The sequence below is a fragment of the Neophocaena asiaeorientalis genome, unplaced genomic scaffold (genome assembly GCF_003031525.2).
Source record: "Neophocaena asiaeorientalis asiaeorientalis breed wild unplaced genomic scaffold, Neophocaena_asiaeorientalis_V1.1 scaffold32, whole genome shotgun sequence".
Classification (NCBI taxonomy): domain Eukaryota; kingdom Metazoa; phylum Chordata; class Mammalia; order Artiodactyla; family Phocoenidae; genus Neophocaena; species Neophocaena asiaeorientalis.
This window is the reverse complement of record NW_020185327.1, coordinates 6,367,211-6,391,898: the sequence shown is the minus strand read 5'-3', so window position 1 is coordinate 6,391,898 and position 24,688 is coordinate 6,367,211. Positions and strand designations below refer to the sequence as shown.

The 24,688-nt window shown below is 40.2% G+C and overlaps 1 long non-coding RNA gene across 3 annotated transcripts in view; it reads right to left on the bottom strand.

Moving 5' to 3' along the window:
- Positions 1-11,622: 11,622 nt before the first annotated feature.
- The window catches only part of LOC112392690 (uncharacterized), a 40,999-nt gene continuing 27,933 nt past the window's right edge, over positions 11,623-24,688 (bottom strand). For all 3 annotated transcript variants that reach the window (XR_003001738.1, XR_003001737.1, XR_003001739.1), the window contains 2 exons: positions 12,484-12,540; positions 11,623-11,682 (listed from right to left, as the gene is read on the bottom strand). This is a non-coding gene — a long non-coding RNA (uncharacterized LOC112392690). The remainder of the gene's footprint in view (positions 11,683-12,483; positions 12,541-24,688) is intronic.

Sequence of the window (24,688 nt, the reverse complement as noted above, 5' to 3'; positions counted from 1 at the left end):
AAAAAATCTCTGCTATTTCTCTAATTATGTCCCCTTCTTTGCTCACATCTGTCTCTCTCTTATATTTTTATTCTCTGTGAGTTTCTCTGTCAATATTTTTTTTTTTTTTTTTTTTGCGGTACGCAGGCCTCTCACTGTTGTGACCTCTCCCGTTGCGGAGCACAGGCTCCGGACGCACAGGCTCAGCGGCCATGGCTCACGGGCCCAGCCGCTCCGCGGCATGTGGGATCTTCCCGGACTGGGGCGCGAACCCGTGTCCCCTGCATCGGCAGGTGGACCCCCAACCACTGCGCCACCAGGGAAGCCCATCTCTGTCAATATTTTAAGAAATCTATTTTATAAGGCTTTTCAAAGAACCGGCTTTTGGTGTTGATAATTTTTGTTTGTTTGTTCTTTGGGGGATTTATTCTTTATTTTCTAACTTGTTGAGTTGAATATTGAATGCTTAATTGACTTATTTTGAATATTTTTTTTTTTTGAATATTTTTATGTAAATACATTTTCATAATGCCACTTTAGCTGCAGGCTGGCAGTAGAAGACTTCCTGGGTTTGAGTCTAGGCTCTGTCACTTACTAGCTATATGATCTTGGGCAAGTTATTTCACAGCTCTGTGCTTCAGTTTCTCCTTCTTTTTGTTCAAATCCATTATTCATTATGTTTATTAATGTTTTAAATACGTGACCTATAATTATCTGATAGATATGTGTTTAATTCTCCCAGTTTGGAGATTAACATATTTCAAGGCTGTTTTTTTTTGGGGGGAGGGGGTACAGGCAAGTTCATGATGATTCTATCTTCCTGGTGGACGATTCCTTACCATAATGTGTATCCTTCTTTGTTCTCAATAATGCTTTTTGAATTAAATGATATTTTTGCAAATATTAATATTCTTATATCAAATTTCTTTTGTTTAGAGGAGATGTTGACAGGTTCATATTTTTCTATATCTTTATTGTCAAAGACACCCACCTAGTGAATGGCAAAGCCAGGTTTATTCCTAGACCACCTGATCCCCAGTCCAATGTTCTTTCTTCCTGACCATGACACATCCTAGGTCTACCTTCTTCCATGACTCAGCTCAAGTCACTCTTCACTGTGAGGTCTCTCCCAACAACTCAGCCTGTAGTGATTACTTCCTCCTTTGAATGAACGCTCAATGCTTGCAATACTTAATCGGTCCTGAAAATGTGCCATCCTACTGTTGTGTGTACATCTATCCTGGAAGTTCCTTAAAAGCTACAATAGGGGTTGTTAACCAAAATTTCCGAAGCGGAGACCTGATTGAAATAAAAAGGTGCTAATTTGGCATTCATTAGGACTGCAACCTGGGAGACACAGGTTCAAGAAGCACTTGAATTGTGTTCTGCCAGACTACAAAATGCAGGAGGCTTACAAAGGTAAAAACTGAAGGTTATTGCTAGTTACATGAATTGTTTATCAAGAATTATAATTGGAGGTGGCAAGAAGTAAGGGTGCTTGTTAAGGAAGGGTTGGTTGGGGTCTGAAAGGGTTGCATAATTACAAGGGGAGACCTTGAGACCATAAGGTTGCAGCTGGCAAGTGTCATTCTGAATACAGCTGGTAGTGTCTTTGGGTCTGGTACAGTTCAAAGAAAGTTCAAGTTCTCATTGGTGCAGAGATGTGTCTGAGACCAGATCCTCCATGGCCTCCTGACTCCATTTTTGCATGCCTGAACTGTGGTTAATCCACTATAATTTCAATTTGTCATCAAGATTATATCTCTTCTGCTGGTGACTCCAGACTTACTTTACTAAGGAGGCTTAAAGATGCAATCTGGTCAGGAAGAGAGTGCCTAGGGAACTTGACTTGAACCTGAATTTTCATAGCGGGCACACTATTTTCATTTTCTTGGGAGGTGGGTGTTACAGAGTTTGGGAAGGGGTTAGCTATAGCCTCACATGCCACCCTTTCAGCCACCACTGTCCTCTGCTGCTCTGCCTATGATGACGATTTCCAACAAAGCTAGCTGCTCTTTAAAACTGCCATAATTTCAGATCCCACTCCAGAGCCACAGAGCTGGAATCTCCTGAGTGGAGTCTGAGAATCTAATATTTAAGAGTCTCTGCTGGGAAATTCAAGTTGAAGGTACCTGAGCACCTTCTTGGCAGGCAGTCACTTCTTGTAAATACAGGGTGTGCATCAAATCTGGAAACTTAAGCAAACACATAATACCCTGCTTTAATTGATATTGTATAGCACAATACACAGTAAAGTGATATTTCTGTTTCCCAACGCCTATTGCTACTGTTAAATTAATTAAACAAGAAGGCCTTTAGACTGATGTGGCTTTAATACCTTAGTAGCCTATGTAAGCAAACCAAAACCTAAGCCTGAAATGCATCCAGGTGAATAAATCAAGACCTAAGGACAACCTATCACAAATAGCCAACTAGGGACTTCCCTGGTGGCGCAGTGGTTGAGAGTCCGCCTGCCGATGCAGGGGACACGGGTTCGTGCCCCGGTCCGGGAGGATCCCACATGCCGCGTAGTGGCTGGGCCCGTGAGCCATGGCCGCTGGGCCTGCGCGTCCGGAGCCTGTGCTCCACAACGGGAGAGGCCATAACAGTGAGAGGCCCGCTTACCGCAAAAAAAAAAAAAGCCAACTAGGCTTTCCCAAACAAGGCAACTGCTTAAAGCTATAGCCAATCAAATTGTTTCCTTGCTTCCTTTCCACCTTTTCTCCATAAAAGTCTTTCCGTTAGCTCCTGTGTGTGAAGTGGTTCTTAACCACTTCCGGTTTGGTGCTGCCCGATTCCACTGGATTTTTGCTCAAATAAACTTTAAAAATTTTTTGTATGTCTCAGTTTATCTTTTAACACTACAAATAGCTTAGTGTAAAATATGCTCTAGTAAATTAATTTAGTAAACTTTTATTTTCTTTTGTTCATTGTGAAGGATACAAAAGAGGAATGTAACAATAACAGAAATAATAATGGCATCTATTGAGCACCTAATGTGTGTCAGGCACTTTATTAAATGCTTTACATGCATTGTCTCTTTTATTATTTTATTATTCTACTGTGTGAAGACTGCAATCAGGAACAACTTATCCATTATGCTCACTAGGTACTACGCCTAGGGTCCACAATACTTTTAGAGGTCCATGAAAATGTTTTAGTTTCTTTTAGAATCAAAAGGGAAAATAAAGGAATATAATCTTCCCTGGATATTAGTCTTTATACTCACATGGCTGTAAAATATAATTTATGATTTTTTTTTTATGGAGTGAGCATCCCATGAGGGCAAAAGTGCCTTGGGCCTCAGAAAGTTATAATGCAGCCCTCACTATAATCATTCCCACTTAACAGATAAAGAAACTGAGGCTCAATCAAGTTGAGAAATAAAACATGCCGCAGAGCTAGGAAATGGCAGAGGTAATTTTGGATATAGGTCTGAGGGACTCCACTGATGACCCTTTTAACTACCACATTATACACTATACAACATTATGTAGCAAGAAGCTCATACCAAGCTGGGAAAACAAGTTTGCCGAACACTAAGCAATCAGAAAATCCTTCAAGGAAAGAATAGAATTAACTGCCTAAATTCAGGGACAGATCCAGATTATGTAGGACCTCAGGCTTTTACAACTTGGAAGATCTTCTTTCAGGAAAAAATACTAAAGTATAAATAAAAATTAGGTATACAGTCTTGGAGGGGGCTGTCCAAGGAAGGGGGCCTTCAAGTGTAAGCCTCATTCGCTTCATGGAAAATCCATCTCACCTAAATGTCCTTGGACCTAAAGAAGGCCAGAGCTTCAGGAAGGATTCAGTGTCACCAGGGATATCAAGAGGGGTTTTTAGGAGGAAATGGGACTTTGAAGTGTGGATGTGACTGGGCACCCTGAGTGTAACAGCAGGGGGGCCAGTGTGAGCACAGTCTGTTCAGGAGAGGGTGGAGAAAGCCACCTGCCCGAAACCCACAGTGATGCTGCCCAGAGGGGAACCACGGGGTTCGCTGAGGAAGGCAGTGCCTATTTGAAAAACCAGGATGGAAAGGATGCTGGGAATCTTTGTTCCTCAGTCGTTAAGCCATTATGCAGTAAAAGGTATCAAGAGGATGAGGAATCTGGTGCTGTGGGCAGGACCCTCAGGAGGGGTGGAAAGAGGCAAAGAGATCTAATTGAAGGACTGGTCTGGGTATGTTTTAATGAGCGCCTTATAAATTATGGGTGGCAGAGAGGAGAGAGGAGTAAACTAAGACAAAGAAAAAGAGTAAGAATGAAAAAGCATCAATCCAGTATTAATAGATGTGAAGACTAGAGGGGAATCAGAGATAATTTTTATATTCTGAGCCTGGCTAATTGAAGGAATAGCTGTGGGACTGCCAGAAATATAGGGGTTGGTTAGGTTTGGTTCTAGAGAAGTTAAATCCAACAACAACAAAAAGTTGAAACAACTGGGCTTTGTGCATCCCCAGAGGAAGCCGCGTCCTGGGACAGAGAGATATCCTGAACAGAGCTTGACTAGGCTCTGCTGGCATAATTAGCCTTTGCAGTCTTTTCCGCATACCAACTCCCCATTGGGTCAACACATTCTTTCTCAGTTATGTTAACCTCATTAAGAACCCCGCAGTCAGGTCCTGCTTTTCTAGCTAAGAAGCATTTTGTTTTTAAGGTGGTGTTTGTTGAACACCGTTATGAGATTAGCTATAATTTAACTCTCAGAGTTTCTCTAGGTGAGCAGTCAAGAAGACTAGTCACATGAAAATAGAAAGCAGAGTATGGATGAGAGGGCATTACAGAGCTATAAAAAATAGGGATATGGAATTAGAGAGAGGGTGGAGTCTTGATGATTCAAAATGTATTGATTGCCTACTCGTTACACGTCAGGCTCTGTGCTTGGAACAAAAGCCATTACTATGAAAGAGATGCGGTCTCTGCCTTGTAGGTGTCTAGGATGGGGATTTGGGAAGGTGACAGGGTCACACAGAGGATGAAGAACAGCAGATTCTAGAGGCTGGGGAGCAGGATGATGAATTTAGGTTTAGCCATGTCAAATTTGGTGTCCTGAAAAATGTGTGGTGTGTCCAATACACAATTGTAAACATGGGAATGGTGTTCAGAAGAGAAGGCAAGGCAAGAGATACAAATTTTAGGATACAGAAACCAGCATAAAGTTAATGCCTGGGGCAGGCATGGATGATGAAAGTATTGTTTCCAAGGCCAATAGGACAGTATCAGTGGAAGTTTTTAACAGAGCTGTGGATGCTTCAATAATCAAAGAATTATACAGAATTGGTAAAAGAAAGGAAAAGTGTTAAAACAAATAAGAGTGGTGAATATAGCACAAACAAGTCAGCCAAACTTGCAGAAGGGTCAACATCAAATCTTGCTTTTTGAGATATAAATTTCCCTGTAAGTAATACTTTACCGACATCCCAAAATGTTGGTATGTAGTTTAATTGCTCACTTTTTAAAAAAAAAATTATTTATTATTTTTGGCTGCGTTGGGTCTTTGTTGCTGCACGCAGCCTCTCTCTAATTGCGGCAAGCGGGGGGCGGGGGCTGCTCTTTGTGGTGGTGCATGGGCTTCTCATTGTGGTGGCTTCTCTTGTTGCCGGAGCATGGGCTCTAGGCAGGCAGGCTTCAGTAGTTGCAGCACGCGGGCCCTAGAGCAGGTGGGCTTCAGTAGTTGTGGTGCGTGGGCTCAGTAGTTGCAGCACGCAGGCTCTAGGGCGCACGGGTTTCAGTAGTTGTGGCGCATGGGCTTAGTTGCTCCGCAGCATGTGGGATCTTCCCAGGCCAGGGATCGAACCCGTGTCCCCTGCATTGGCAGGTGGATTCTTAATCATTGCGCCACCAGGGAAGTCCCTGTGTAATTGCTCATTTCTAAATATTAACTCATGAATTATTTAGATGTGATTTCTAAATATATGGGGTTATATTGGTCATGATAGATAGATGGGTGGATATAGATATAGATATATAGATTTGACTGGAGAGGAATTTAATACAGAGAATTGATTTCGTGGTGGCCATGGATTGAGAAGCCAACCGGGGACACCGAGGCAATCCAGAGATTATCAACAGCAGAAAGTCATTACCACTTCTAGGTCTGCAGGGACAACAGAAGGAGGTGGCTTTACCCAAGCTTAAAGCTGGACCCATCTGAAGTAAGTTAGAGCCAAAGTGGGGACTGCCCAACAGAAGCTGGGAGCCAAGAGAGGCAATCCATAGGAAGCAGGAAACATCCTGCCTTTCCCCTTTCTGCCTCCTAACCTAAGGTCAGTGCTGCCAGTGTCTCCCATTGTCAGAGCCCAAGGGAGCCTGGGAATTGTAGTTCCCTAGAGCACAGGGGAAAACAGCACAGAGAAGATGATTATCTTTTTGTTACTAATTTGAAGTTTATTACATTGTGATCAAAGATTGTAGTCTATTTGATAATCCTTACTTGGTATTTACTGAAACTCATCTTATGGCCTAGGACATAGTCAGGTTTTGTAAATGTTCCAAGGGTTGTTGAAAAGAATGTGTATTCTCTTATCTTGTGCGTGGGCAGTATCCCACAAATGTCCATCAGACTTTGTTCGTTAGTTGTGTTGTCCACACAATAAAGATACATCTTTATCCATACTATGTTGATGACATGAAGTCAGTTTTTGAAAGAAGTTTGTTAAAAATCCCTCATTATGTTTATGGATTTATCAAATTCAGGTGCCGGCTATATGAAAAATAGTCTATAAGGAACATGAATGGAAATAGTTGGAAGGCTGGTACACTGGTTCAGGTGAGAAATGACAGTAGCTTGGCCTAAGATGGTAAGAATGTAGAGAAAAAAGGAAAGAGAGAAATTAATGCTGATTCCTAGGTTTCTGGCTTGGGTAACTGGATGAATGGGGTACGGTTCACATATATGGACGGCCACTGACCAGGGATTTTAACTTGAGCAAATTACACAAATTCTCTGGCCTCAGTTTTCTTCTTTATAAAAATGGGTATAATAATCGATTGTATTTCATAGGGTTATTGTGACAGTGAAAAGAGTTAATATATGTAGAGTACTTAGCACCATAGCTAAATAACTCTTCTATATAAGCTTTTATTATTACCAACTAGCATATGGTTAAAGAGGTGAGGGTTTGGGTTTGAGGTGGGAAATCAAGATTTCCTACTGAGGCTCATTATGTTTGAGTTGTTTTGGAATTTATCTTTCAATAAATAGGGTGTGAATGATCCAGTAAACACTGCTTAGGGATGAAAGAGGATGGAAGTGCGAAAAGACCACTGGAAGGTCCAAGGCAACCTACGAGAGGTGGCAGGATCAAGAGAAGACTGTCTTTAGGAAGAGAGAGTGGATAATGGTTTCAGGAGAGAATAAGGAGTTACTTCAGGGGCAGACGGAATAACTGAACAACTGCCTACATGTACATTCTGTTTATTTTTGTTTTCCAGTGTTTCAGTGTGTTGTTGTCTGGCTTGGTTTGAGGGAAGGAAGCCAGTCATCCCCAAAAGGCTGCAGAAGAGCAGAACTCTGGAAAAAATGACTGCAATTAACAGAGCAATCTTAACTTGCCTTGTGTGTGATTTATCATAAGATTCGTAAACAGATTACTCTAGTGACAGGTTGCCGAGAAGCCTGTATTAAACTTGTGGTGCAACAGGAAAAAGTGATTAACACGGCAAAGGTTCATGAACACGTATGTTTCCGGCTCTGAGCTACTGTGTGGAATGAAAATGGAAATTATGAATTCTGTAGGATGCACTGCCTTGGCAGATTTTCGTGTGAGATTATGCATGACCACACCTCTCCCACAAGTCTGCACAGGCTTAGGAATTTTCTTATTAAGCTTGTTATACAATCTGCATTTTAGCAAGGGTATACAAATGAATGTAAAGAATATTCCCAGGCATATTAATCTTGATCTATAATTATGGGTCCCCCTTCACTGGGTTAGTGCCAAATTATTTTTTCTTGTCTGTAGTGTTAAGGAGGAAAGCATTGCTTTATGCTTATTGTAATTAAAGCCATCTTTCGTAAACCAGTTTTAGATTGATCTCACATAAATTATAAGCTAGATTCAATTATGAAGCCATTAACACACTTTACATAAACAGAAAATAAAAAGCAGGTTCTGTGTGAAGATAGGAGATTTAACATGTACTTCTACCTTCTCACCTTCCTGAGACCCCACTAACACAACCAGTGAAGGGATGTTTTCAGGCTTAAACCCAAAACATGGAGAGAGCTGCAGAAGGGATCGTTTTGGAAGCTGGAAAGCAGATGAATACATAGTGATAGAATAAGCAGGGCTGAGCAAGTTGAATTCAATCAAGCAGTAGAGAAAACTAGGAATTAATCTGATTTACAGAAAACCAAAGACTTAGAAACTAATGGCAGCAGGTCTTCGTGGAAGTGAAAATAAAAGGGGTATAGATTTAATAAGGAGCATTGTTGGGAAGTCTGTTTTAGAGAGAATTGGATCCCCAGATCCAAGCAGCATCCCAGAAACTGACCTTTCCTTCACTGGCAAAGAATGATGGTCTATTTTCATAATGAAGTAAAATAGATGGTCTGCATGGAAGAATACCAGTGCAGTTGAAGGCGAGGGAGCCGTACTAACAACAGGGGAATAAATGAATGTATGTGTATTTGCTTTGGAGACATAACATGCCAAATCCATCTTTCTCAGTTCTGAGTCCAGGACACTGAAAGCTAGACCTTTGCCCTCCTGGCAGGAGACTGAAAGAGTCTTCTCTGGGATATATGACTAGTCCATGAAGAAAGACATGACATTAGAAAAATACTGACATCAGAAATCTCCCCATTAAACGGCCCAGTCTGATGCTCATACAGGAAAATTCACATCAGACCAGCCCATCTCTCACATCCTCAGAGCTTCCAGTCAGTATTTTAGTATCACACTCTTAAGTGTTGTCAAATATGAAGACAATGTATGAGGTATCTGCGGAAAGCTAACCTGGAAGATAGAAAATAAAATAAAGAGAAAAAAGTAATGTTGAAGAAATAAAGATCAAATAAATGTCAAAAACATCACAGAGAGAAGTAACTGTAACTATGAAATAAGAACAGAATTCTACCCCCAAATAAATGAACAAACAAGTAAATAAATGGAATGTTCCAAAAACATAAAGAAGGTCTTGAAAATTAAATACAATAGCAGAAATAAAAATCTTTATAGAAAGGTTAAAATATAAAGTGGAGGAATTTTATCAGCAAAAAGAAATGAAGACGGAAAATAGGAGATAAAAAAATTAGGAAACTGATCATGGAAAATCAGCATTAAAAAAGAGGAAAAGATAGAGAAGATGGAAAGGAGGAGATACTTAGTAGTCTGAATTTCCAGACCAAAAGATTTACCAAGTGAAAACAGATTCACAATGGTACAACATTGTGAAATTTCCAACATTTAGGGCAAGGAGAAGATCCTGCAAGATTGTAAAGAGGAAAAAAAGAAAATCCAGATCATATACATAGGATCAGTAATTAGTGAGAACAAAAATGTTCCCCCAAACGTGGTAAAGGTGATTGTTCTATGGTCATGTTAACAAATGGCCATTTAAATGGTTTTAAACTCGCTTAACTCAATCAAAAGCAACACCCACAGATGAACATGCCTTTGCAAACCAACCAATCAGCATGAGTTGCTCACTTCTGACCACTGGCCCATTAGGGATGGACTCACTCCAATAAAAACACCCAAGGAACTGTGATTCTGCAGATGGCAACCCACTGAAGCCTGTGAGAGTCCACCAGTCCCTGAACCCTGTGCTTTCCCCGAAGCCCCAGACAAGCTTGACAGTCGCCTTGCTTGGAGAGACTGTGTCTGAGCAGCACAGCTCTCTTTACTACAGCAAGCACCAAATTCAGCTTTGTTCTTTTACCTCAGATATTGAGTGGTGGTCTTATCAACATTTGACATAGAATTTTAATTTCTGAACAGGAGCACTGGAAGCTACAAAGCAATGGAGAAAGGCTTTCAAAATTCTGAAGGAAAATAGTTAACAACTTAGAGTCTACACCCAACCAAACTATCATTTACATATGAAAATTTCTTTAAAAATACATTTTTAGACATGCAAGATCTTAAACAATTTACTTATCATATACCCTTTCTTGGGAAGTCACTGGATGAAACCAAGCAAGAGGAAGATGTGGGTTACGGTAAACAGGAGATCCAATATAGGAAAAAAGCAAAAGACAGTCCAAGGACCGTGGTCAAGAGAGTCCCAGGATAGTATTTATACCCCACAGCAAACCAACCCATGTTGCAGCTTGTATCAGCTACCTAGTGCTGCATAACGAATCAGTCCAAAACGCAGTGGCCTAAAACAAACCATTAAGCTCACACATTCCTGGCATTTCTTCTGGCTGATCCTAGCTAGGGTCATTCACGCATCTGTGGTCTGTTGGCAGGTTAGCTGGGGTTGATTGTTTCCAGATGGCCACACTCACATGCCTGACAAGTGGTGGTGGCGGTTGGAGCCCCTGTGGTGACTGGGCTATATTTCTCTCCTTATCCAGCAGGTAAACCTTACTCTTCACATGGCAGCAGGACTCCAAGAGCCCAAAGCACAAGGACTTTTCCAACTATTGTGCCGTGCTTGTTAACATTTCATTGGCCAAAGCAAATCACGTGGTCAAGTTCAGAATTAAAGTGGAGAGTGTACTTAAAGTTGCAGAGCAAAGCAACATGGCTACAAGAAAGGGAATTGTTGGACATTTCTGTTAGCAATCTACCACAGGGCTTAGCAGAAGTTTCTAGGAGAAAATTCTTTAAGAAAATGAAATTTGTAAAATGTAACTGATGTGTCTGAACACGTTGAGAGAAGATTTAGACAACTGTTAAAGATTTTGGTGTTGAATTCATGACAAATATAAAGATAACTAAGCAAAGGAAAAAAAATAGGCCATTATTAACTCTGAGGATAACAATGTTGTTAGCAAATAAAACTAACCATAATTTACAACAGATTTAGTGGTCGTTAGTGTTTAATTAGTCATAAATCAGCCAGTTAACACTGAATATTGAACTAATGAAAATTACAATTTGACCGAATTATGAGAAAAAAAGAGTACAAAAAGTGAGGACAGGTAGTGGGGCAGGAAGGATAAAAGAGAGCTGAGTCCTACTCTTCCATTCCTCTTCCTGAATGGAAAATCAAGATATCTTATCTAAAACTGGAAAGTCAAGAAGTAGCAGTGCAAAAATGTTTTCTCGCAAAATGGAGGCAAATACCAAAGTAATCAGGTGAAACTGGTGCCTCTGGGAAGGAGTAAATGGTATGTGAGGGGACGGGGACCTGCTGTGTTTCACAAAAGGCCACAGAGAAATATTTGTCTTTCAAATTATGTGCATGTTAACTTAAGTACAAGTCACAACCGAAAGAAAAAAGGCAGAGAAGAAAGTGATCAGTGTATTTAATCCAGACTGATATGCAATAGTGTCTGTCTAACATCAAGTGACAAAAAGCAAAATGCAGAATAGTTTGTATACTAAGCTATTATTTACATTTTAAAAATGGAAGGAGTGGCAAATATAAATATAGGCTTGTATCTGCACAGAAAAATTCATCAGAAAGTTCTGTTGAGTTTACCTTCAAAATAAATCCCCATTCTGGGAATTCCCTGGTGGTCCAGCGGTTAGGACTCCACGCTGCAGCGGGTGCGGGTTCAATCCCTCGTCGGGGAACTGAAATCCTGTGGGCAGAGGGGCAAAAAAAAAAAAAAAATCCTGATTCCATCTGTATCTCACCCCTCTGTTGCTCTAATCCTAGGAAAGCCATCATCTCTTGCCTACACTAGGTCAGCAGCCTTCTCGTTGCTTCGGTCTAGTCACCACACAGTAGCCCAAGGCATCCGGTTAAAAGAGAAATTAAATGACATCATCCCCCTCACCCTCCCTGCCCCGTTCAAAACCTTTCAAGTTTTCCTCATCAGGTCAAATGAAACCAAACTCCTCACCAGGTCTCCACAACTTCCTGTGATCCGGTTCTGACCTCATGCTCGTCCTGTTCTAGCTCATTCTTACTACAACTCATGGTCCCTCTGCCTAGAGTGCTTTTCACAGATACTGAGGCTGGCCTGTCACCCAGATCTCTGCTCAGATGTCAGCTCCTCAGAGGGACCTTTCCTGGTTCCTGTCTCTGTACTCTCCCTCCCCCTTCATCACCTACCTGTCCTTGTCTCTCACCTCAACCTGACTTACTTGTCTTCATAGCACTGATCACCACCTGACATTTAATTGTGTATTGAATGTTTAGTTGTTTATTAGCTCTCTCCCCTAACAGCAGGTACAGTCCGGTGAGGGAAGACCCCGAGTACTGAAAACAGGGCCTGGTCCATAGTAGCTATTAATACATCTCCTTTGAATAAATTAATGTACAATGAAAAATACAGGAGAAAACCCCCCCAACTATTTATAGTGGCTGCTTTGAGGAAGGGAACTGGGATCTTGGGTGTCAGCGGTGAGAGAACAAGAGAGAAGGTCTTTTCACTTACCCATGACCTTTAACTCCTCCAGCACCCAGGGTCCAGACAGCACACGAAGGTGGTGCTCTAGGGTAAAGAAGGAAAATGTGAGAACATCCGTTTAGATAGACTTTTTTCCTAAAAGAAAGAAGGCATGATTAACATTCAATTCATACATTTTGAGTACATGTATATAATTTATAAATTATATTCTGAATTGCATGTCCAACATATTTTTATTGACTAGGTATAAAACTTAAAAGTTTGGTCTGTAGGTTTGAGATAAAGCAGACGTGTTTGATGTGTCTCATACCGTTTTTAAATTGTTTGAATCAACATTAAAATCCAGAGGTTTCACATAAAATCCCAGATGTCTGGGTTGTTCGAGAAACCAGAGTTGCTGGCAATACGGGTCCTTTGATTCCCTCGGGCGATGTGGGCACAGACCCATTTAAAAGGCAAGTGGATCCCTGCTCACTGAGGTTTTTTTCCCTGTTGGCTCCCTGTAGGTTTTCAGATTCAGCTCACCTCACTCCCTGCAGGCATTTTACTTTATGACCCTTTTCTGACTGTTTCTCAATCTCAGCCAAATCATTTTTATCTGATAGTGAAAGCACTGAAATTCACTAATAATCAACTTAAAACAAAACAAAAATACTGAGCTCAGAGCTATCCCTGTTTTTACACTACTTACTCTTGCAATCTGCTGAGTAATGGGGGGCAGAGCAGGTGCTGGCTCAACCATGATTAACTGAGGGTGTGTCCCTGTGAATCACAGTTGCTGGGATGCGGGCTGGCTGAGAGCAGGCTGAGAACCACCGTTCTGTAGTCTGCAATTTCTCAATTATATACAGTCCTTCTTTGTTATATATGTAGCTACATCTCCATAGAAACCTCTTGTAAGGACTACTGAGTGTATAGTACTTCTGAGTTCCTTAGAGTATCAAGTATTAAGGATATTTAATAAAGGCTTGTTGGTTAAGTGATTAACATAAAAAAAACCCATGGATACTGACAGCGCTTATAACTTATATCACCATGGTTTGCATAGTTAAATATATAGAGATAGTAAAAGTGCACACACACACACACACACACACACACACACACATTTAGTAAAAGCAGGAAGAATGAATGTCTCAATCATTTTTGTTTCCCCATAGTACCTAGGGAAGTGGCTTTGATATAATAACTGGATGAATGGATGGATAAATGAATGAATGAAGTTTATAATATCCACCTTGATCATAATCATAGATACTGTTGATTAAGCATTATCTGTGGACTGGTCACTGAGCTAAGTCCTTAACATCATTCTCTCATTTAATCCTCACAGTCATTACATATGGCCAGTTTTTTCTTTTAGTACTATAAAAAAATAAAATAAGCCTTAGAAAAGTGAAATAAGTAGTCCAGAGCCACATACTACTAAACGGCAGATCCAGGATTCAAACCCAGGGCTTCCAAAAGCCAGTGGTCTTTACTAAGCAATACCAACAACAAACAAACCAACCAACACTCTGGGTGAGAAAATGAGATGCTGAAATTTCTCCAGTAAAATATTCTCATCCAGTGACGTGGTTGTCACTGAAAATAAATTCTGAAAATCAGCATATTCTGCAGGAGCAGAAGTTAAACATGTCTTTAGCCAATTAATAGATGGGGAAGAACACAGGACATTCAGTGTAGAGCTCAGGATAAGTACACGACTAAGGGAAGCTGAAACCTTGAAAAATAGTAGACAATTGGAAATTACTTGTTACAAAAATGGGAAGTTGCTTCTTGGCCACAACTTCTATTTATTACAGATAAAAAGTAGTGACAACCAATTTTTTTTTTTAAATATAAGATCAAAATTCCAGTTTGTCATCCAACAGGAACATTTCCTTCACGAGAAAGGCGCCATTGGGCTGAAGGGACATAAACAGTTTGAAGGCTTCGGTTCCACACCCAAGGGGTTTACCATACACTAGAGATGCTGAGAAGTCTACCTACACGTGGCTGGAAAAGAACACTAGGGCAAGTGAGGCCCAAGCTGGAGGGTCCTGCCAGCCAGGCTGAGGATGTTGGACAGATGGCTGTCACTTAGGATTCAAGGGTTAAGAGGCCACTCTCTGCCCAGGCTGCACACAGCACCACACTCTGTGTGTTCACCATGGAGAAAAAGAGATGTGGTAACCAGAGTCCTTCACGAGATAAGATAAAAACCTTAAGTAAATTAAGTGGAATTGTTCTGAACATGATAAAATAAGGGGTTTAGATGACAGAGGGTGAGGCAGCTGCTGACTAAGAAGAGATCTACATATTTCTCATCAGAAAAGGCAGTTCAAGGCAGCTTGTTTAATGGAAAGGAAAATATATTAGATGGAAAGCTGTGTCTGGTGTGTGTGTGTGTGTGTGTGTATGCAGAATTATAAATGAAAAATCCAAGAAAAACTCCTAAGTTGGCTGGTAGACCATTCATGGGTGATGTAAAGGAAGTTTTTTATTTACTTTTTAAATTTTTCTATTTTTTTCTCTAATAGAACAAATAATACATGAATATACTTTCCTTGTAAAATTATAAAAGTTACAGGTCAAAATAAAGTCCCTTTTGGCTATCTCTCAACTGAATCCTGCCCAAATCCCTACACCTCCTCAAATGATCCTTTTCTGAAATTTGAAGTGCAAGCACATGTGGTATTTGAGCATGATGAAAAAAAAAAAAGAAAGGAGAAAAAGCTTGCAGTAATAGTAACACTAACTCCCTCTTATTAAGCAGGTGCTATGCTAGATAGTTTACATATAAATTATTAGCTCATTCAGCAAATGTTCTGTGAGCAACTAAATGCCAAGGACTAGGAATACAACAATGACCTCAAAGAATCTGCAGTCACCTCCTAGCCTGGTGTCCTTTCCACCATATACTGATAAAGAAAGCAAGACTCCGAGAGATTAAGCAACTCACCCAAGGTTGCCGTGAGATAAGCGGTAATACTGGGGTTCGAATCCTGGCCTGTATGTTTTCAAAGACTGACCCTCTCTCTCCCACTACCACTCAACTGTTTTCAAACTGTTTTAAAAGCAATAGTCTTTTAAATTGTTTTTAATGAAAACAGAATAACTTTATCACATCACAGCTCAATGCAGGAAAAAGATAAAAGTGGCAGCACGTTGGTTCATTCAGTGGCCTACCTGTAAAAATAAATGTGTTCCTATCAAGAGGACTAGATGAAATTTCTTACGGCCTGATACCTCAAAGCCCCAAGTCTGTTGTTAAGCAGCTTTAGGGACAGCTAGTAAACATTCAAGTTGATCAAGATCTTCAGGGCTAGTGAATTCCAAACCTGAAAGTGCCTGGGAATCACAGATTCCTGTCGCCCTCCCACTACTTATGAGCCCTAATCTAATACAACTGGTGTCTCCATAAGAAGAGCAAATTAGGACAAACACACAGAGAGGGAAGACCATGTGAGGAAACAGAGAGAAGATGGCCATCTACAAGCCAAAGAGAGGTCTCAGAAGAAACCTGTCCTGCTAATATCCTGATCTCAAACTTCCAACCTCCAGAATTGTGAGATTAATTTCCGTTGTTTAAGCCACTCAGTCATGGTACTTTGTCATAGTAGCCCTAGCAAATTAACACAGGCAGTATCTGGTATTATTTGCCATTTGAATGCAGAAGAATTAACTGATTCTGTAAGAGAAGAATGAGATAAAGGGGGCAATAGAATAAAAACAAGAAGATGAATTTCACTTTCATCAATTTCAATTTCAGAAAATGGTGAAGATAAAAATAAATGAATAATGGGACTTCCCTGGTGGCACAGTGGTTAAGAATCTGCCTGCCCATGCAGGGGACACGGGTTCGATCCCTGGTCCGAGAAGATCCCACATGCCGCAGAGCAACTAAGCCCATGCGCCACAACTACTGAGCCTGAGCTCTAGAGCGCGCAAGCCACAACTACTGAGCCTGTGTGCCACAGCTACTGAAGCCTGCGTGCCTAGAGCCTGTGCTCTGCAACAAGAGAAGCCACTGCAATGAGAAGCCCGAGCACTGCAACGAACAGTAGCCCCTGCTCGCTGCAACTAGAGAAAGCCCGCACGCAGCAACAAAGACCCAACGCAGCCAAAAATAAATAAATGAAAAAATAAATTTATTTTTAAAAAATGAATAAGAATGGGGACTTCCCTGGTGGTCCAGTGGTTAAGGCTCCACGCTTCCAATGCAGGGGGTGCTGGTGTGATTCCTGGTTGGGGAACTAAGATCCCACCTACCATGCAGTGTGGCAATAAAAAAGAAAAGAAAAAGTGGACGATTGCCAAAACAAACCTTTGTTGAGGAAACAGTACCAAGATTACTTACTCTAGCAGCTTCTTGAGCTCAATGACAAAGAGGCAAGGAAAAAGTGAGAGGAAAGACTTCCAGGGAAAATATAGAGGTAAAGCACAAAGTAAATGAGAAGCACCATGGCAGGTACTAACTATTTTAGGAAAAGGAAGTAACGTGAGTCCTGAGAGTAAAGGAATTAAAACATTAAGACTTTAAGGAAGTAAAAGGAGTTCAGAGGAAGGCTAGGGGAGCTAAAAATAAAACATATATATGGGCCAAGTGTTTTGTAAACTGGAAACAGGTCACTGAGAGAGCATTAGGTCACTCAAGGTTAGAGTCACAGTTTATGGGGATCAGAGAGCAAAGAAATAGGGTATAATTTTAAAACAAGAAGCAAAGTAATATGGGAAGAAAGACTGGGTTTGGCCATCTACACTTTCACTTTTCCTGTAGCCTCTGAGCCAATAATTTCACCATTTTGTGCCAAGTTTGAAACCAACCAAAATAAGAAAATAACTATGAATGGAGGGGAGAAGTGATACATTTCTTTTTTTGCTATGTTGAATAGATTAGACATAATTTATCCAAGGCATAGGTTATGGGCAAGCCAGTCATCACATGGCCCCGTTTGGAGAAACCACAAAACCTGTGGCTCCTACCGAGAGAAGAGTCATGTTCCACACCATGTGACCTCTCCCACCCTTCCCTAATCCCTTAGCTCTCACTTCTCCTACCTCAGCTGACTGGAACCAGGAAGGAGCATGTAATCCCAAAGCAACCAATTTTATGGGTTTATGGCCTATGAGGAGGTTTGGCATAGAACCTCTGTCCAAATAGGGATATTTTCGGTCAAGCAGACACCACTATCTCCTAGAAATTTGACATTGAACTGACAAGTTGTGAATAAGTTGAAGCTTTAAGTTATCAGAAAAGACAAACTAAAATCACAAGGTATTCATAGGAGAGTTGAGAAATTGGTGGGTAGAAATAGGAATAGTGGCAGGGCAGATGGAGGGATGCTGAGTCACTGCAATTATGGGATCCCTGAACTTGCCAAGGCAAAAAGATGACTCAGATTGGCAACTCTTCACTGGATGCCTCTAGTTGCTGAATGACTGCCAGTGTCCACGAGGACTGACTCCATCATTTTTCCTGAATTCCAGGAAGATTCTTAAAGTCTTTACTTCCACAAATATCCTCACAGTACCCCTGCTTCCACCACCCAAATGAACCATTGTTCTTTGTAGTGAAAGGATATTGGCAAACACCTCAGTAACAATAGTACTGGCTAACATTTATTTAACATATATCACGTAACAAGCACTAAGCTGTTAACTTTACATGTTCTTGCTTATTTAATGTTCTCAACAATCTATGAAGCACTATTATTATTCTTACCAATTTATAGGTGGAGATCCTAATTTAGAGAGGCGACCTCACCTGCCCAAGGTCACACAGTGATTCTGTGGCAAAGCTGGTTCTGAATCCAGATTTGTACAACTTCAGAGCCCAAACATATAATTACATTTAACTCCTGTCAAGTCACTTTCTTTGGGGTCATGTTGATACTAGATATTGGGATTCAATTATTCCAAGTCATAAAATTTGAAATGTAATGATCAGAACTTATGGAGGAAAAAAGACTCATCATGAATATTATGTGCTCTTAAATAATATAATCATGCATCTTCTGAAACTTTGGAAACTTCATTGAAGAGAAGTTCTGAAAAATTCCCCCTGAGCAAGGCATGGTGAAGGAAAATTACTAATTTCAGATGCATTATGTGTGCTAGATGTATTATTTTATTTTAATTACAGCACTGTTTAAGGTAAATATGTATTTTTCTAGTTTAACTGTGACCTTAACTTTCCTCACAAAGTTTTAAGCTCCTCAACAATGAATTCTCTACAAAGAGGTTTTTAGAAACCAAACTTGGATATAGAAGAGAAACTACTTTGCATTAAAAAAAGAGAAATGGGGCTTCCCTGGTGGCGCATGGTTCAGAGTCCACTTGCCGACGCAGGGGATAAAAAAAAAAAAAAAAAAAAAAAAAAAAAAAAACGAGAGAGAAATGAAACTGTAGAATTTATGCAAGGAAAAGAAGCTGTGACATATAAAGTGCACAATTCCAGCTCTTCCAATTATGGTGAAGGAATAACTAAGATTTCTCAAAAATTAGGAAATTTAGCAGAGGTATATAGAGAACATACCTATTTGTATTACCTATAATATTACCTATATATATATATTATCTATAAAAATAATATGTATTACCCCCACGAGGGCATAATTTTTTTTGTTTCCTTCACTGCTGGATTCTCAGAAGCTACAACAGCTTCTGGCATATAGTAGGCACTCAATAAAAGTCTGTTAAAGAAAATGAATACATGACCCAAACTCAAGATAGTGAGATTATTCTCTGGATTCTATCTCTAAATTATACATGAATTTGAGCAAGTCCTTTAGCATTGTTGGGTAGAAAATTTATTTACTTATTTGTGAGATTTGTTTATTTAATAGATATTGCAAGAAGATGAGATTTGTCCTATCAAATATCAAAATTAACAGCGTAGTACTCGTTTAAGAATAAGCAAAAAAATTAGTGGAACAGACTAGAAAATTTAGATTCTTTTTTTTTTTAATTGATTTACAATGTTGTATTAGTTTCAGGTATACAGCAAAGTGATTCATATCTATATATTTATTTCAGATTATTTTCTGTGATAGGTTATTACAAGATATTGAGTAGAGTTCCCTGTGCTGTAGAGTAGGTCCTTATTTTTAATCTATTTTAAATATATTAGTGTGTATCTATTAATCCCAAACTCATTTATCCCTCCTTCCCCACCCCTTTCCCCTTTGGTAACCATAAGTTTGTTTCTATGTCTGAGTCTATTTCTGTTCTGTAAACAAGTTCATTTGTATCATATTTTTATTTTTTAATATTTATTTGGCTGCGTTGGGCCTTAGTTGCGGCACATGGGATCTTTGTTGTGGCATGCAGGATCTTTTGTTGCCGTGTATGGGCTTTTCTTTGTGGCGTGTGGGCTTCTCTCTAGTTGTGGTGTGTGGGCTCAGTAGTTGTGGTGTATGGGCTCCAGAGCACGCCGGCTCAGTAGTTGTGGCACGTGGGTTTAGTTACCCTGCAGCATGTGGGATCTTAGTTCTCTGACCAGGGATCGAACCAGCTTCCCCTGCATGGGAAGGCAGATTCTTAACCACTGGACCACCAGGTAAGTCCCTGTATCATATCTTTAGATTCCATATATAAGTGATATCATATGATATTTGTCTTGCTCTGTCTGACTTATTTCACTTAGTATGATAATCCCTAGGTCTATCCATGTTGCTGAAAATGGCATTATTTCATTCCTTCTTATGGCTCAGTAATATTCCATTGTATATATGTACCACATCTTCTTTATCCATTCATCTATTGATGGACATTTAGGTTGTTTCCATGTCTTGGCTATTGTGAATAGTGCTGCTATGAACACTGGAGTGCATATAACTTTTGAATTAGAGTTTTTGTCTTTCTGGATATCTGCTCGGGAGTGGGATTGCTGGGTCGTATGGTAGATCTATTTTTAGTTTTTTAAAGGAACCTCCATACTGTTCTCCATAGTGGCTGCACCAGTTTACATTCCCACCAACAGTGTAGGAGGGTTCCATTTTTTCCATACCCTCTTCAGGTTTTATTATGTGTAGACTTTTTGATAATGGCTATTCTAACTGGTGTGAGGTGATACCTCATTGTAGTTTTTTTGGGTTCTTTTGTTTTTTTTTTTTTTTTGCTGTACGCAGGCCTCTCACTGTTGTGGCCTCTCCCGTTGCGGAGCACAGGCTCCGGACGCGCAGGCTCAGCGGCCATGGCTCACGGGCCCAGCCGCTCTACAGCACGTGGGATCTTCCCGAACTGGGGCACGAACCTGTGTCCCCCGCATCAGCAGGCGGACTCTCAACCACTGCGCCACCAGGGAAGCCCTCATTGTGAATTTGCATTTTTCTAATAATCAGCGATGCTGAGCATCTTTTCACGTGCCTGTTGGCCATCCGTAGAGACGGATTCTTGTATATGCGTGTATCTCAATGTAGTATATATATATATGTGTGTGTGTGTGTGTATATTTAGTATTCCACAAAGGTTGCATACAAAATCAGTATATAAAGTAAAATGAGTTGGTTTGGGACAACTGGTTATTGTTTAAGAGAAAGATAAACTGGTTATTGTTAAAAGAAAGAATAATGTAATTTCCCTCTCATACTACATACTAAGCTCAATTTCAGGTAGATCAAAGACCTGAATATTTTTTAATAAAAAAGAAAATGTGAAAACTACTAAGAACAAAATTCACAGAAATGTTTTTATAACCTCAGGGTGGTAAAATAATTTCTTAGAGTAACAGTAACCCTGCAACCATATAGAACAGAGATTAAAATGTGAACAAGTATAATTGTTTTACATGTAAAAGTACAATAAACAAAGGAAACGAATGGCAGTCTAAGAAATCATAACCGTAACAGAAAAAAAACATTAGCCATGATGTAGAGAGGGTGCTGCAAGTCAATAAGAATCATAAACAACATATAACACCGTAGGAGAACAGGAAAAAGGAATAAGCAGGAAATTCAGAGAAGAAATTATATAAGTAGCTAATACACATAAAAGAACCTACTAATGGCAAATATATAAATGACCAATAAACATAAAAATCCACTAATTATTGTTATAAGTTGATATAAACTTTTGGAGGCCATCTTGGCAATGTGTCTCAATAGAATTGAGCTAACTAAAAATGAAGGTGTAGAGGAGAGACCACTGGCTTTGAAGTTAGACAGAACTGGGTCTGATACTTGCCGTTACTATTTACCAGCTGTGTGACCTGGAGCAAGTTGCTTAACCTATCTGAGCCCTGGACACTACATTGAAATGAAGAGGGTAATACTCTCAGGCTAGAGGGAGTATTGAGAAAATGCATGGGCAGAGCCTGGAACATAAACGAGCTCAATAAATATCAGTTTTTCCTCCTCGTACTCTCCCTGTGCTTCTTTTCCCCTTCCTCCAGATTTCCTGCCAGGTTTGATTAGACTGAGGAACGATTCAAGGCAGAAAAATCCAGCTCCTTTTTCACGAAGTCACAATTTGGTTAAGGCATTTATAGGTGTTTCAGGGAAAGCTCTCAAGGAAAGCAGTAAAGTGTTCTAGTGAGTGAAGAAAACTGAAGAAAGAACAAACCACAAGTACCAATCTGGCAGCTTCAAAATGATGAAAAGAAAAAGCCAAACAAGAATGAGAGTAACACCAAACCCAAAACTATAAATAAAACTGATCAAGACGTGAATAATTATGCACTTTTGAGTACAGGAGAAAATTAAAAATGTTATGACATTAGGAGGAAAAATTAGACACATGAAGATAGTACCACACACTGAGGAAAATGATGTTACTTTAAAAGATTTCTGAAATTATGCAAGTAGTATCACATTACCAAAACTTTAGGGAAGTATGTGATAGAAAAAAATACTCCCCAAGTATAATATGATTATCATTTTAATTTATTCCCTTGTAGTATTTTTCATTAACTTTCAAAAAAACTGAGATAGGGCTTCCCTGGTGGCGCAGTGGTTGAGAGTCCGCCTGCCGATGCAGGGGACGCGGGTCCGTGCCCCGGTCTGGGAAGATCCCACGTGCCGCGGAGCGGCTGGGCCTGTGAGCCATGGACGCTGAGCCTGTGCGTCCGGAGTCTGTGCTCCGCAACGGGAGAGGCCACAACAGTGAGAGGCCCGCGTACCGCAAAAAAAACAAAAAACAAACAAACAAAAAACTGAGATACATTTCACGTACATAAAATTCACTACTTTAAAGTGTACGATTCAGTCATTTTAAATTATTTATTTATTTTTGGCTGCGTTGGGTCTTCGTTGTTGCACGTGGGCTTTCCTCTAGTTGTGGTGAGTGGGGGCTACTCCTCTTTGCGGTGCACGGGCTTCTCATTGCAGTGGCTTCTCTTGCTGCGGAGCACGGGCTCTAGGCACGCAGGCTTCAGTAGTTGTGTCTCGTGGGCTCTAGGTGCATAGGTTTCAGTAGTTGTGGTGCACAGGCTTTAGTTGCTCCACAGCATGTGGGATCTTCCCGGACCAGGGCTCGAACCCATGTCCCCTGCAGTGGCAGGCGGATTTTTAACCACTGTGCCACCAGGGACATCCCCAGTTCAGTCATTTTAATAAATTCCCAAAGATGTGCAACTATCACCACTCTCTAAGTCTAAAATGCTTTCATCACCCCCCAAAAATCCCATTAGCAGCTACTCTATTCCCTATCCCTCCAGCCCCCTGGCTCTACCTTCTATTTCTATATCCTTACCAAAGGCATGTTTTAAGTCAGTTGAATTTTCCTCCTTGTTTCATTGAATAGTCCATCAGAAACAAACTTTCCATAAATGGATAAGTAGCTTTCAAATTTCTGTATAGAGAAATTATTTCTAAAATGTTTGCAGAGGGTAAAAATTAAAAGAAACAGAGAAAGAAAAACGAAGGATAATTCTAGGATAACAACTGAAAATTGAGGAGGAAAACAATTTATTTGCAAGCAGACAACATAGCTAACATAGTAACTTGATCAGGTTATTGAAGAGGGGGATATTTTCTTGGGTCTGATGGTCTTACTATTGTGTTAATCTTTTATCCCCCCCTAATATTTATTTATTTAGCTGTGTTGGGTCGTAGTCGTGGCACGCGAATCTTCATTGCAGCATGTGGGATCTTTTTAGTTGCGGCATGCAAACTCTTAGTTTGCGGCATGTGGGATGTAGTTCCCTGACCAGGGATCAAACCCAGGCCCCTTGCATTGGGTGCGTGGAGTCTTAGCTACTGGACCACCAGGGAAGTCCCTATTGTGTTAATCTTTAAAACTTTTTTTTTTAAATCAAAGCAGTATGTGTGCACATTTATAAAGTAAAAAAAACATCAATGGTGCTGAAGAGCTTATTGCAAAAGGTAAGAATGCCCCGCTGCGACATCCCAGCCCTACCCCACCCTTTGCCTTCCACCCAAACCCTACTAGACCCACACTTGGGAAGCAACCAAGTTTAACTTTTCAACAGCTACAGTTCTTTAATTCTTTTGGGTGGTTACTTCTCTATCCCTCAAATAATAGTCATATTGCCACTTCTTTGTTTATCAGACAGACTTTCTGTGGACTTCCTTCCCATTCTGATACATGAATACTTAGTTCACTTAGACCCTCCCCCCCTCAGTATGAATGTCTCACTATTTTTAAGTCCTCTATTGTAATTTTAGGTAATGCACTTTAGTTCCTCTTTGTAATTTTCTTACTATATGCCCTTTTGTTTCTTGTTCCATTAACTATGACCTGTATCTCTCAACTCCCCACTTTGTATAGGGTCCCCTCCCGTTCCACTTCCAAAATGCTCTCACTGCTGTCTTCTGTAAGATTTCAATGCAAAGGTACCAGCAGAACGGAATAAGGAGTTCAGCAGTAACTTCCCTGGTGGTCCAGTGGTTAAGACTTGGTGACTTCACTGCCATGCGCCCAGGTTCAATCCCCTGGTTGGGGAACTAAGATCCCACAAGCCGAGCGGCCAAAAAAAAAAAGAAGAAGTTCAAACAACACAAAAAAAATTGTGAAATAGTTTGTGCACACAGACAATAATAGAGACTAGTATAGGAACACATATACATCCACCACTTGGTTTTATCAAATCTTAACATTATAACATATTTGCTCCCCTTAAAAAAAAAGCATTGCCAATCCATTAAGGGCCTGTATACTAAGGACTGACTCTACTTCTCTTTGTCAGTGTTTATCATTACAACAAAACATCTCTCCTTAATTCAGTGTTTACCATCCTAATACATGATTTTATATTTTTGATGCATACGTTGGCATCCCTATACATATA